Raw genomic sequence first — 15,989 nt, forward strand, 5'->3', positions numbered from 1 at the left:
AGCAGGAAGGAGGTAGGGGGAAGGGAGAAATATAGATAGAGAGCGAGAGAGAGAGAAAGAACGACAGAGAGAGAAAAAGTCAGTTAGACGAATGTCCTTCTATAGAAGGTGGAGATGCAGATTAAAGTGTTTCTTCTTCCTAAACCAACCACCACTGTCTCTCCCGCTCTCCCAATCCCTCTGTCCTCTTACCCTTCAGCCTCAGGTAGGATAGGTGGCAGGGTGTGTCTGCGGGCCTTGGCCCTGCCATGCCTGGTCTCTGAGCCCATGGTGCGAACGCTCTCCTGGTCTGAGTCCACGTCCTGCAGCAGGCCACGACCTCGGCTGGGTAGGCTGATCTTGGGCAGGGAGGCCTCCTGGAGACAGCAAATGGTAGAGGAGGAAGGATGTGTTTATATATTATAATTGTTTGTGATCTTGATTTCAATCTTAATCCTGTTCTCTATCTGAGTCCAGTGATCTTGTCCAGGGTGCTGTTCATGTGTGTGGTGTGTGTGTGTGTATCTGTTGCCTACCTTGAGTGTGCATCCAGTGACCTTGTCCAGGGCCATGGCTCTCTCGTCAGCTCTCTCATGTGTACAGCTCCATCTGTGGTCTGCAGCAACACAACACAGGTTAGAATACTAGTCACACTACAACACAACATCAACCATGTTAGAGTAGTCACAATACAACACAACATCAACCATGTGCATCCAGTGACCTTGTCAACCAGGGCCATGGCTCTGTCACACTACAACACAACATCAACCATGTTAGGTTCCTCTCGTCCAGCTCTCTCATGTACATCCCATACAGCTCCTGAAGGTGTTAGAGTAGGGGTCACACTACAACACAACATCACCAGAGAGGCTGTGGTCTGCAGCAACACAACACAGGTTAGAATACTAGTCACACTACAACACAACATCAACCATGTTAGAGTAGTCACAACTACAACACAACATCAACCATGTTAGAGTAGTCATACTACAACACTAAACATACAACTACGGAAGAGTATTACAGCCAAGTAAAAAGAAAACAGAAATAAACAGCGACAGGCGGTGGTAGTTGGATTATTATTATTTTTTGCACAATAGTATTTAAAGTGGCAATATTTTGAGAATAAACTTGAAATGTAATCATGAGAATAAAGCCAACATTTTTTAAATAAAGTCAGTTATATTTCAAGATTAATGTAGGAGATTTGGTTAAGTACATGTCTCCCTGGCTCCCTGTTGATGTGCACTCCACTGTTGTCTGAGTTAGATGACATGGTGAAACTAGACTTTAGAATTGGCTTTAGTAAGAAGTAAATCCTTGCACTTAACACATACAATGTAGTAACCATCTTATTATAAGTATTAGGACCTGGATATGGTTGTGCCACAGATTATTTTCAGAAGGATGAACTGTGGTTACAGACATAGGTAGCAGCAATGGTGAGCACTAACAAACAAATGGGATCTAATAACACACACACACACACACACACACACACACACACACACACACACACACACACACACACACACACACACACACACACACACACACACACACACACACACACACACACACACACACACACACACACACACACACACACACACACCATTTCAGACTAAAGGCATACACTCTTATAGCAGCAACCATTTAACAAACAAAGGTTGTGTGTGTATGCTAAAGGTGTGTGCACTAACAAACAAATGTGTTTAAAGGCATACACTCTTATAGGCAATGGTGGTGGCCATCAAAAGATCTAATAACACACACACACACACACACACACACACACACACACACACACACACACACACACACACACACACACACACACACACACACACACACACACACACACACACACACACACACACACACACACACACACACACACACCATTTCAGACTAAAGGCATACACTCTTATAGCAGCAATGGTGAGCACTAACAAACAAATGGCCATCAATCTAATGATCTAATAACACACACACACACACACACACACACACACACACACACACACACACACACACACACACACACACACACACACACACACACACACACACACACACACACACACACACACACACACACACACACACACACACCATTTCAGACTAAAGGCATACACTCTTATAGCAGCAATGGTGAGCACTAACAAACAAATGGCCATCAATCTAATGACTAAAGGCATACACTCTTATAGCAGCAATGGTGAGCACTAACAAACAAAGTAAGTTCTTGCCACTGTCACTGATTGCGAAGAGAACTGGGGTTTGGGGGCAGCCCTTGAGCCCGACAGAGAACTGGGGTTTGGGGGCAGCCCTTGAGCCCGACAGAGAACTGGGGTTTGGGGGCAGCCCTTGAGCCCGACAGAGAACTGGGGTTTGGGGGCAGCCCTTGAGCCCGACAGAGAACTGGGGTTTGGGGGCAGCCCTTGAGCCCGACAGAGAACTGGGGTTTGGGGGCAGCCCTTGAGCCCGACAGAGAACTGGGGTTTGGGGGCAGCCCTTGACAGAGAAGCCCGACAGAGAACTGGGGTTTGGGGGCCCAGCCCTGGGGTTTGGGGGCAGCCCGACAGAGAACTGGGGTTTGGGGGCAGCCCTGAGGGTTTGGGGGCAGCCCTTGAGCCCGACAGAGAACTGGGGTTTGGGGGCAGCCCTGGGGTTTGGGGGCAGCTTGAGCCCGACAGAGAACTGGGGTTTGGGGGCAGCCCTTGAGCCCGACAGAGAACTGGGGTTTGGGGGCAGCCCTTGAGCCCGACAGAGAACTGGGGTTTGGGGGCAGCCCTTGAGCCCGACAGGGACGCGCAATCCTAGTTCATGCAATCCGTGACCTACTTTCACAAGATAATAAACTGGCTGGCATAGGCCTATGAGGATACTTCATTGGAAGTTTAGCATACATAAAACACCATTGATTACGCACAAATTTGGGACATATAGGCTGCTGGCCTAGCTGTTACTCCCTAAAATATACTATGCACGATGTTGGCAGAAGCAGGGGTTTGAGGATAACATTGTAGCGTTGCGTGCATCAGGGACTGATGTCTCTTTGCAGTCTGACCACGCACCATGGCCGTTAGAATGGTATTGCTTTGAGGATACTGTGTGTGTGTGCCGCCTGTTTGAACGAGTGTTTTAGATGCTCCTGCAACACACACCTGTCTCTACCTACGTAATCACACAGAAAGATAAAATACCTCAGAGCCCGTGTGGTTCATCCTTCTGAAAATAATCTGTGGCACCACCTCTTCCAGTTCCTAATTGGCCTACTTATAATAATATGGTTATTATGTCCTAAAAGAGAAAGGATTTCCTTTTTACCAAAGCCAATTCTAAAGTATAGTTTTATCATCTACCTGCAGGCATTCCACGGTGATGTGCACAGCAACAGTGAGCCAGGGAAACAAGCAGTTAATCAAACCCCTACTTTAATCTTGAAATATAACTTCGAATTTATTCTCAAAATTTAATTTCAAGTTTATTGTATAAATATTGCCACTTTATTGTATAAATATTGCCACTTTATTCACAAAATTGTATTTAGACTTTATTCTCAAAATATTTTTTGAAGTACCATCCCCGTAGCTGTTCATTTATTTTTTCTCTTTACTTAGTACTAATACTCTTCCCTACACAACACTTACATACACAACATTTAATTGTTACACATTCAATCAATCTCACTGCGTTTGCAAGATCACTAAAATGTAGGCCCTGGATAGTGACTTCTAGATCTCCTCTTCAAAAATACCGAAGTCTGAAGTCTATAGCCTTTGTTGTAAAACAAATGAAGTAGTGTTGGTTTACGGTGTTGTGTGGACGCACCGTTAATGAACTGTCTCTGCTGCTGGATGATCTCGTCACAGAGGTGGCGGTGCTGCTCGAAACGCTGCACCACAAAGTTCTTCTGTCGGATCACGTTGTCTTTGAGCAGGGCGTGGGACTGCATCTTAGCGTTCTCGATCTCCAGCTCGTGGACCTTACAGAGGAGGCCCAGCACCTCCCTCTGCTCCTCGCAGCTCACCCTGCGAGGGAGCAGCTCCTCCAGGCGCCTGGCCCGCTCGCGCAGCTCCACAAAGTGGCTCTCTAGCGACGCCTACAAAACATGAGGACAAACCGCAGGCAGGGCTTAATGGAATCCTCACCATAGTATGTTCTCATCATGGTACACGCGGATCTACTGTACAAGGGGAGAGGTTGGTGGGAGTAGATTAAATGGAATAAACCATTGTAAACCATGTGCTTAATACCGTTCTATTCATTACAATCCAGCCATGACAATGAGTCCGTCCTCCAATATCTCCTATCACCGGCCACCTCTGTACTGTAAAATAGAGAGCAATAGTAATGGCGGCTTTTAGTAAGCACTAACGGATGCTAACTCCGCCATGGATCGTTGGTCAAAGCCTATGAGGAAATGTATGGATTTTTGGGATAAACACCAAAAATAAAGTATATGATAAACACAGGTTTAGGAGATCTTATCTGTATTGTTCAGCTATTTTGAAGCATTTATGTAACGAAAACAAGCACATAAAGCGAATGAAGGCTTCATAATTCATAAAGGTCACGTTAACTGACTGATCCTACAGTGCCTGTGGGTGGCAGGTAGCATAGCGGTTAAGAGCATTGGGCCAGTAACCGAAAGGTCACTAGTTTGATTCCCTGAGCCGGCAAGGTGGAAAAATCGGTCATTCTGCCCAAGATAAACCCCAACAACTGCTCCCGGTGCCAATGAGTTCAATTAAGGCAGCCTCTCTGATTCAGAGGGATGGGGTTAAATGCGGTAGACACATTTTGGTTGAATGCATTCAGAGCTGTGCAGCTGCCTAGGTTTCCCCTTTCCCTATAGAAAGTCTACACCCTCTTCAACCTTTCTCACATTTTGTTGCGTTACAAAGTGGGATTGAAATATATTGAATTGAAAAGATAATGAAACAAATCTTTTCAAATTAATAAACATTTTAAAACGAAAATATTGTAATTGTATAAGTATTCACCCCCTTTGTTTAGGCAAACCCAAATGAGTTCAGAAGTCAAATATTGCCCAACAAATCACATAAGATATATGGACTCACTCTGTGTGAAATAGTAGGAATTGGCATTACTTTTTAATGACTACACCTTCCTCTGTCCCCCATACATACAACATCTATAAGGTCCCTCAGTCAAGTATTGAATTTCAAGAACAGATTGAACTACAAAGACCACGGAGCTTTTCAACGCCTCATAAAGAAGGGCAGCGATTGGTAGATGAGTAACAAAAACAAATCAGACATGGAATAATCTGTATCTTTAAGCAAGGTCAAGTTAATAATTATGTTCTGGACGATGTATTAAACTAGCCAGACACATCAAAGATGCAGACGTCCTTCTGACCTGAGCTGCAGGACAGGAAGGAAACGGCTCAGGGACGTCGCCATGAGGCCAATGGGGATTTTAAAACAGCTACAGAGTTCAATGGCTTTGACGGGAGAAAACTGAGGATGGATCAACAACATTGTAGTGACTTCAAAATAATGACCTAAATGACAGAGTGAAAAGAAGAATAAAAATATACCAAAGGAATACACTATTTGGCCTAAATGCAATGCCTTATGTTTGGGGCAAATCCAACAGCACACATCACTGAGTAACTGCCTCCTTATTTTCAAGTATGGTATGTTGGTGGCTGCATCATGGTATGGGTATGCTTCACACCAGCAAAGCCTGGAGAGTTTTTCAGGATGCAAAGAAATGGGATGGAGCAAAGCACAGGCAAAATCGTAGAGTAAAACCTGCTTATGGTTTATGGTCAGATTTGCCAAATGGAGGGCGAGGGACAGCTTTGAATGAGTCTGTGTGTGGAGTAAAGGTGGTCTAGAGTTGTTGTTTTTTTAGTGGGGACCTTCAGTCTGCTTTACACCAGACACTGGGAGGTGAATTCACCTTTCAGCAGGACAATAACCTATAACTGAAAGCCAAATCTGCACTGTAGTTGTTTACCAAGAAGACAGTGACTGTTCCTGAGTTTTCACTTAAATCTGATTGAGAATCTGTGGAGAGACTTGAAAATTCCTGTCTTGCCATGATTTCCAAAACCTTGATAGAGCTTGAAGAATTTAGAAAAAAACTATATTGCACAATACCGGAGTGCAAAGCTTCTTATGGAACTCACCAAAGAAGACTCACAGCTGTAATATTTGTGTTATAATATTATTTGTCATTAATCTTAGAGAAATACATTTTTGTTTGTATTACTGTCGTTGGTTTGGGTTGCGTTTTGTTTTTACTGTTAAGCAGGTGTATTTTCACGGGACTGTTCCGCCCACACGTTAGTTTAGCAGAGGATTGTTTCCTCCGTTTGGGTTACTAGACTGCGTTCCTGTGTTCTTGTGGCTACGTTTGTGGGCCTGTACCTGTTGTGTTGGTGGACGGTAAATAAACGGCCTTCTGGGATATTCTTGCTCTCCTGCGCCTGACTCCACACCCACCTCTCCTAGGGAGATTCTGACACTTGCCTAGTTAAATAAATAAAGGTTAAAAAAAATAGAACAAAATGCATGCGATCTCCTAAGCCTGTGTTAACCTCAGACCTGATTTTCAGGTTTTATACATGGACCAATGAGCCATGCATGGCTAACTCATTTCCTTTTCTTTAGGACTACGAGCTCTGTTGTCTAGTTCACAAGGTAGACTCAGCAATATGACATAGATGCAGAGAGTAAACAGCATAGTGGCTACATTTTTGTAACAACTAAGAGCACTGAAGCTCTACTTCTCCGCTGTTTTGGTCCAGGGGCTACACCACGCTCTTAACAGCGTGAAGCGAACCCATGCACATGCGCAGAAACTGTGTGTGACTTTGTGAGAGAGAAGTCTTGCATCTCACTCATCTCAATATCTGCGGTGCTGCTCGTGGCAACGTCATTTCTACCTTTAAGCTGAGTCTACATTAAAACAGTTTCTATCTCCAGGCCATCAGACTTTTTAATAGTCACCACTAGCTAGACTCCGCCCAGTATCCTGTCCTGAACTTTAGTCACTTATTAGCCTGCTACCACCCGGTACTCAACCCTACACCTTAGAGACCGCTGCCCTATGTACATAGTCATTGAACACGGGTCATTTTAATCATGTTTACATACTGTTTTACCCACTTTATATGTATACCCTGTATTGTAGTCATGGATCATACTATATAAATACTGCTGAACACACATTTCCTATTCATATAATGTTTATACACACCATGATATATCTATTTATATTCTAGACTAACTTTGCTCTATATTTCTATATTCCTTTATTTTTAGGATTTTAGTGTAATGTTGTGTATTGTTAGGTATTACTGCACTGTTGGAGCTAGAAACATAAGCATTTTGCTGTACCTGCGATAACATCTTCAAAATATGTGTACGCTACCAGATTTGATTTGAAGCTGGGTAACCTAAGACAGGGTTTCCCAATCTCCATCCTGTGGCCCCCGTGGGTTCCCTTTTAGTTTTTTTGCCCCAGCACTACACAGCTGATTAAAATAACCAACTCATCATCAAACTTTGATTATTTGAACCAGCTGTGTAATGCTAGGGCAAAACCCCAAAACCTGCACCGACAGGGAACCCCTGGACCAAGTTTGGAAAACTCTGGCCTAAGCTGTGTGTGATTCTGTAGTTCCCTCTAGAGGTGAAAACGGGGGACTACAGTAACCTACCTTCTGTTTGCGTATCTTCTTTTGTTCAGCCATGAGAGTGACCAGATTCTCTCTGGCCATGGCTACTTCCTGGGTCTCAGTGCTGTCTGGGGGAGACTCAGGGCAGTCAGAGTCCTTCTCACTCTCCTCCTTACTGAAGCTCTCCTTCCTCCTCTCCGCGCGCCACTTCCTGCGACGACGACTCCGCTCCTGCTCCCAACTACAGGAGGGCACAAACAACAGGGGTTGAGACACACTTATGTTATCTATCACAGTCATTTAACTGCTACAGGTAAAGGCTACAGGTATAGAGGCAGTGGTATGAGATTATTGTAGGTCACAAATGGTACCCTATTCCCTATATAGAGCCCTATGGGCGCTGGTCATAAGTAGTGTACTATATAGGGAATAGAGTGCCATTTGAGACGCATCCTAAGACACATACTCTGCGATGGTGAGCAGGTGTTTGGAGGTGTCCATCTGGATCTCCATGTTGCTGTTGTCCAGCTCCATCAGGCTCCTCCTGATCTCCATCTGGCTCCTGAAGGCCTCTAGGAGCTGTTCCCTCAGCTGGTCCATCTCTGCCCGGCTCGCCTGCGTGCTGTGGGCCTGCACCTCCGCTGTGTTGGTGGCAGTGGAGGAGAGAAGTGTTATTGTCTGTTGGAGGCACACACACACACGTTTTGTTCTTCTATCCTCGTGGGGACCTACAATTAATTTCCATAGTGGGGACCTACAATTAATTTCCATAGTGGGGACCTACAATTAATTTCCATAGTGGGGACCTAAAACTAATTTCCATAGTGGGGACCTAAAACTAATTTCCATAGTGGGGACCTAAAAGGAATCTCCTTAGTGGGGACCTAAAATTAATCTCCATAGTGGGGACCTAAAATTAATCTCCATAGTGGGGACCTAAAATTAATCTCCATAGTGGGGACCTAAAATTAATCTCCATAGTGGGGACCTAAAATTAATCTCCTTAGTGGGGACCTAAAATTAATCTCCTTAGTGGGGACCTAAAATTAATCTCCTTAGTGGGGACCTAAAATTAATCTCCATAGTGGGGACCTAAAATTAATCTCCTTAGTGGGGACCTAAAATTAATCTCCATAGTGGGGACCTAAAATTAATCTCCTTAGCGGGGACCTAAAATTAATCTCCTTTAGTGGGGACCTAAAATGAATCTCCATAGTGGGGACCTAAAATTAATCTCCTTAGTGGGGACCTAAAATTAATCTCCTTAGTGGGGACCTAAAATTAATCTCCTTAGTGGGGACTTAAAATGTATTTCCATTCAAAATCCTATTTTCCCCATACCTAACCTTAACCTTAACCCAAACCCTAAATCCTAACCCTAACCCCTAACCCCTTACACTAGCTCTAACCCTAAACCTAACCCCTAAGGTTAAAATAGCCTTTGTCCTCATGGGGGCGTGGCAAATATCCCAATGAGGGAGGAAGAATTTTCCTTGTCTTATTATTCTTGTGGGGACTTTGGGGATTTTAGGTCCCCACAAAGATAGAAGAACCACACACACACACACACACGCACACGCACACGCACACACGCACACACACACACACACACAGTGAGGAGGCGAGGGAACAATTAGAGGTCAAGGTAAGGTCATTACCCTGGACATGGCGGATGTCAGCTCGGTCAAGGTTGAGCTGACGTCCAGCCTGATCAGCGATCTTCTTTTTGAGCCGCTGGATCTCGCTGCGCAGGTCAGAGATGATGTTGGTGTACTGAGCAATGTGGTAGGACACGTTCAGCAGGTTCCTCTTTACCTGGAGAGAGAACTGTGTTATAACTGTGTAATAACTGTGTTATAACTGTGTTATAACTGTGTAATAACATGGCGTACTGATGATTTAGTAGCACACGTTCAGCAAGGAGGAACCTATTGATTAACTATGAAGCCTAATATTGACTGGTTTGGTGCTTTGTTATAACTGTGTTATACTGCAGACCTAACGGCATCTTTAACTTGCTCTTGGGAGGGTGGGGGGGGGTATGCGCTGGTTTACTCTAAATCACTTTGTGATAAATGTGTTTAATTATATTATGATAACTGTGTTGGTTGATTGATTTGAAAATTGAAAGATAGGAGAAAAACTCCAGTTGTCCCACACCTCAGTGATGGAGGGAAGGCAGAGAATGTTTGACGTGCATTGTGTTGTGTATTAAGTCACCCGTGTGCGGATACTTTTGGCACGGTCGGCATAGCTAAGTGTGTTGCGAGACTCCTCGAAGGCCAGGGAGGCGGGGCTAATGTGGGCTATCATCACCGTGCGACTGTTGCCGCCCAACGAATCCTGTAAATCAAGCACATAAGAACAGGAAGTGAATGAGTGCAAGTGGAATGCAGAATAATCTGATTGATGAAAACAATACAGCAAAAAGTTGCATTGTACTGTACTGTTTTGTATTGTATTATTTCATATGGTATGGCATTGTAGTGTAGTGTAGTGTATTCATAAAGCACTTGGCAAGTCAGGTCAGTTTGTCTTAGACAGGTTGCCGTACTGTACCTTGAGCAGGCGCGTCAGCTTGCTGTCCCTGTAGTTAATGTATTTGTTGCCGTGTTTCTCACTCAGGGCGTTGATGCAGTTACCCAGAGCCAGGAGGGAGCGGTTGATGTGGGCCCCTTCTTTTAACCTCTGACCTCTGTTTTGTGTCTGGGAGAGAAAGATGGAGCAGGTTTAATCACTGACCTCTGTTCTGTGTCTGGGAGAGAGAGAGGGAGCAGGTTTAACCTCTGACCTCTGTTCTGTGTCTGGCAGAGAGGGAGCAGGTTTAACCCCTGACCTCTGTTCTGCATCTGGGAGAGAGGGAGCAGGTTTAATATCTGGCCTCATGTTCCAGAGGATCAATTTTGCTGATCAAATTGACTGATCTACAAATAATAAAAAGAGTGGTTATTTCAGGTGCAAGGTGATTTGTACGTCAATCAGTCAGTCTGTCTGCACTGCAGTCATTGACAGCAATGTAGTCGATCTTGAACATGCGGCCATTGTCTCTGAGTTGCAGGCCAAGACGGATACTGTCACAGTTAACCAGCAGAGGGCGGTCTAATCTTATTTTTCTCTCTGCCTGCTGTGACATTGGAAGTCTCCAGTATACGTTTTTTTTAATATTATAAATATATATTATTTATAACCGCTTATGAGTTACGATGGACACTGTCAGTGTCATAACACAATATAAGTGTATTTTAATGCATTATAAAGGATGTTATTATATACACTACCGTTCAAAAGTTTGGGGTCACTTCGAAATGTCATTGTTTTTGAAAGAAAAGCAAAAATTTTTGTGCATTAAAAATAACATAAAATTGATCACAAATACAGTGTAGAGATTGTTAATGTTGTAAATGACTATTGTAGCTGGAAACGGCAGATTTTTTTATGGAATATCTACATAGGTGTACAGAGGCCCATTATCAACAACCATCACTCCTGTGTTACAATGGCACGTTGTGTTAGCTAATACAAGTTGATCATTTTAAAAGGCTAATTGATCATTAGAAACCCCTTTTGCAATTATGTTAGCACAGCAATAATACTGGCCTTATTTAGACTAGTTGAGTATCTGGAGCATCTGGGCGTTTGTGGGTTCGATTACAGGTTCAAAATGGCCAGAAACAAAGAACTTGAGAAACGGATGCCTCACAAGTCCTCAACCTGAAGCTTCATTAAATAATACTCGCAAAATACCAGTCTCAACGTCAACAGTGAAGAGGAAACTCCGGGATGCTGGCCTTCTAGGCAGAGTTGCAAAGAAAAAGACATCTCAGACTGGCCAATAAAAAGAAAAGATTAAGATGGACAAATTAACAGACACTGGACAGAGGAACTCTGTCAAGAAGGCCAGCATCCTGGAGTCGCCTCTTCACTGTTGACGTTGAGACTGGTGTTTTGCGGGTACTATTTAATGAAGCTGCCAGTTGAGGACTTGTGAGGCGTCTGTTTCTTAATCTAGACACTCTAATATATTTGTCATCTTGCTCAGTTGTGCACCGAGGGCCTCCCACTCCTCTTTCTATTCTGGTTAGAGACAGTTTGCTCTGTTCTGTGAAGGGAGTAGTACACAGCGTTGTACAAGATCTTCAGTTTCTTTGCAATTTCTCGCATGGAACAGCCTTCATTTCTCAGAACAAGAATAGACTGACAAGTTTCAGAAGAAAGTTATTTGTTTCTGGCCATTTTGAACCTGTAATCGAACCCACAAATGCTGATGCTCCAGATACTCAACTAGTTAAAAGAAGGCCAGTTTTATTGCTTCTTAAATCAGACAACAGTTTTCAGCTGTACTAACAAAATTGCAAAAGGGTTTTCTAAAGATCAATTAGCCTTCTATAATGATAAACTTGGATTAGCTAACACAACGTGCCATTGGAACACAGGAGTGATGGTTGCTGATAATGGGCCTCTGTACACCTATGTAGATATTCCATAAAAAAATCTGGTGTTTCCAGCTACTATAGTCATTTACAACATTAACAATGTCTACACTGTATTTCTGATCAATTTAATGTTATTTTAATGGACTAAAAAATAGCTTTTCTTTCAAAAACAAGGACATTTCTAAGTGACCCCAAACTTTTGAACGCTAGTGTATGTGCTTTATAGAAAGTGGTACCAGTCTTTCTACTTATAGGCAACTGCCAAAATAAAGAAAACACTTAAGTAAATGAGAGATACAAAGTATATTGAAAGCAGGTGTTTCCAGACAGTTGTTTTTCCTGAGTTAATTAAGCAATTAACATCCCATCATGCTTAAGGTCATGTATACAAATGCCCTGATGCCCATTATTTTGGCTACCATGGCTAGAAGACGAGATCTCAGTGACTTTGAAAGAGGTGTCTCAAAAGAGCATAGGGGGTTTAAAGTGTGTGTGTGTGTGTGTCACCTGACCACAACCCAATTAAACACTTATGGGAGATTCTTGAGCGGTGCCTGAGACCGTGTTTTTCACCACCATCAACAAAACACCAAATGATGTAATTTCTTAGAATGGTGTCGCATCCCTCCAATAGAGTTCCAGACACGTGTATAATCTAATCAAATCAAATGTTATTTGTCACATACACATGGTTAGCAGATGTTAATGCAAGTGTAGCGAATTGCTTGTGCTTCTAGTTCCGACAATGCAGTAATAACCAACGAGTAATCTAACCTAACAATTATGCCAAATCTCATTGAATCTCATCTGGTGGCTCGTGGTTTCCTAATGCCCTATTAAAACACTTTATGTTGGTGTTTCCTTTATTTTTGTCATTATCAGTACATTTTTACTCTCTAACTCAAGAGAAAACATCCCTTCAAAAGAGGTAGTTCCCCCCTCTATTCTCCTACAGTATATCTAAAAAGACTGGTGGCCTTTAGGCTATGGTATACATCCATAGAAGAGCCTAGCTGGTTAACCTTTCTAAAGGTTTCCATGGTAAATAAGTGCTCTCTCCGTTCAGGCATGACTGCATGTTTTTCTCATGGATATAGTACACTACTTTTGATGAGAGCCCTTACGGGCCCTGGTCAAAAGTAATGCACACAATACAGGGAATAGGGTGCCATTTGGGACGCATGGTGTATAGGAGACCTGGCTGGTTTAATATGGATGCTAATCAAACAACATTCATCATGAATGACATGTCAATGTCTGTGTTGGTTAAGCGCTTCGCCTTAATCAGGATGTCTACAGGAAGCTGCAGCAACTAATTGGAGAAGCAAACGGTTAATACGAAGCCTTCAGTGTTTATGGGAAAAATGAAAAGCATAACAAATGTGAAAAGGCCGGCTATCATTTGAAAACGTTAGTACATGCCCTATGTTCCTCCAGGAATGAAGAGGATTATGAAAGTAAGTAAATGTGAAAAAGGTTCATAGTTAATAATTCTGTGTCATATACTGTTTCAAACGTTCCCAACTAGTTCACAGAAGACACTGACTACGTCCCAAATGGCATCCTATTTCCTATATAGTGCACTACTCTTTGACCAGGGCCCATAGGTCAAAAGTAGGGCACTATAGGGAATAGGGTTAGGGTGCCATTTGGGATGCAGGCATTCTGTTAGCAGTATTGGTTTTACTCCAATTGCAATCTGTTCAACAAAAGTAACTAGCACCATAAAACTGTGCTATAAAAGTCATGGTAAAGTCTCGGCACCATATCAACTATATCAGCGATTTTGTAATCATTTATAACCCTGACATAAGGGAGACGTTGATAGACGGTAAGAATTACATAAGCGGTGCCAACTATAAGGACATTAACCCCTTCTTTCCCTCATTGGTGGGAAAATCATGGTCTAGAATGTAAATGTATGGTGCTTTACACTGTGAAGGGCCTTTATTAAAGTGTCCTATAAACTTCAGGGCTGCATACAAATGGCCCCCTATTCCCAACATAGTGCACTACTTTTTGATTATGGCCCTATGGGTGTTAGAGCAAATATAGGGATCAAAGAGCCATTTGGGACGCAGACTTGAAGGTTTATAGGTTCTCCAGTTCGCTCTAGGAGAGATTAATAGCGGGGAGGGGGTTGATAAAGTGACAAAAACAGTGTTCCTATGTACTGTTGTAAAACATGGCTGTCAAACGACCAGAGGAGACAAACAGAAAGAGTAGACCAACTCAACCGAACCCCTCCCCCCCACAAGTAACAGACCATAAACAAGAGGTGAAAAAAGGACACAGAAACAGGCATGTTTGCAGACAAATGCACACACACACACACACACACACACACACACACACACACACACACACACACACACACACACACACACACACACACACACACACACACACACACACACACACACACACACACACACACACACACACACACACACACACACACACACACACACACACACACACACACACACACACACACACACACACACTTGTACCTGTGACGCTCGTTCGGAGCCAGCAAGGTCGATCATGAAGAGGCGTGCGAAGCGGACCTCCTGTAGAAGGTCTCGACAGCGGCTCGTCTGCCGGACAGCCACCTGCAACACGGCGTGGGACCGGGACGATGTCTGGTTGGCTGCCGTGGGCTCCTGGGTACGCTGCTTATTACCCTTCATCAGCAGCTCCATGATCTGGCAGGAACACAGTCATTAAACTTTATGTAGCTCTATGTAGATCTAATGTCATTTTTATGACGTGCTCATAGATGTGTTATGTACACTGAAAAAAGGCTGGGTTAAAAACAACTAGCGGAGCTAGAGCTGCTAGAGCTGCCCCGGTCAACTGTAAGTGCTGTTATTGTGAAATGGAAACGTCTAGGAGCAAAAACATCTCAGCTGCGAAGTGGTAGGACACACAAGCTCACAGAACGGTATTACCAAGTGCTGAAGCTTGTAACGCGTAAATATTGTCGGTCCTCGGTTGCAACAATCACCACGAAGTTCCAAACTGCTTCTGGAAAAAACACCAGCACAAGAACTGTTCGTCTGGAGCTTCATGAAATGGGTTTCCATGGCTGAGCAGCCGCAAACAAGCCTAAGATCACCATGTGCAATGCCAAGCATCGACTGGAGTGGTGTAAAGCTCACAGCCATTGGACTCTGGAGGAGAGGAAAAGCATTCTCTGGAGTGATGAATCATCCTTCACCATCTGGCAGTCCGACAGACTGCCAGATGCCAGGAACCCAGTTTCATGGTTTCCAGTGAAAGGAAATCTTAACACTACAGCATACAATGACATCTAGATGATTCTGTGCTTCCAACCTTGTGGCAACAGTTTGGGGAAGGCCCTTTCCTGTATCAGCATGATAATGCCCCCATGCACAAAGTGAGGTCCATACAGAAATGGTTTGTCAATATCAGCGTGAAAGAACTTGACGGGCCTGCACAGCCCTGACCTCAACCCCATCGAACACCTTTGGGAGGAATTGGAGCGCCAACTGCGAGCCAGACCTAATCAGCGCCCGACTTCACTAATGTTCTTGTGGCTGAATGGAAGCAAGTCCCACGCAGCAATCTTCCAACATCTTGCGGAAAGACTTACCAGAACCATGGAGGCTGTTATAGCAGCAAAAGGGGACCAACTCCATGTTAATGAATGAGATGTTCGACGAGTAGGTGTTCGCATACTTTTGGTCATGTAGTGTACTCTCACAGGTGGACAAAAATAACTATTTGAAAGCCACACCCCTACCAAGCCATGCCCCTAGTCTTCTGGTGGGTCATAGCTCAATAACCCAACAACCCAACTAAGTGACCCAACTTGCTGGGTCAAAATGACCCAACGTGTGTTCTGTCCAATATTTATCCAAGTTGAGTTGTTTTTTAACCCAGCA

At 43.7% G+C, this 15,989-nt stretch overlaps 1 pseudogene; it reads right to left on the minus strand.

Moving 5' to 3' along the window:
• Nucleotides 1–15,989, minus strand: part of LOC124040225 — an 81,834-nt pseudogene that overhangs the window by 3,976 nt on the left and 61,869 nt on the right.

The sequence above is a fragment of the Oncorhynchus gorbuscha genome, linkage group LG07 (assembly GCF_021184085.1).
Source record: "Oncorhynchus gorbuscha isolate QuinsamMale2020 ecotype Even-year linkage group LG07, OgorEven_v1.0, whole genome shotgun sequence".
NCBI classification, from domain to species: Eukaryota; Metazoa; Chordata; class Actinopteri; order Salmoniformes; family Salmonidae; genus Oncorhynchus; species Oncorhynchus gorbuscha.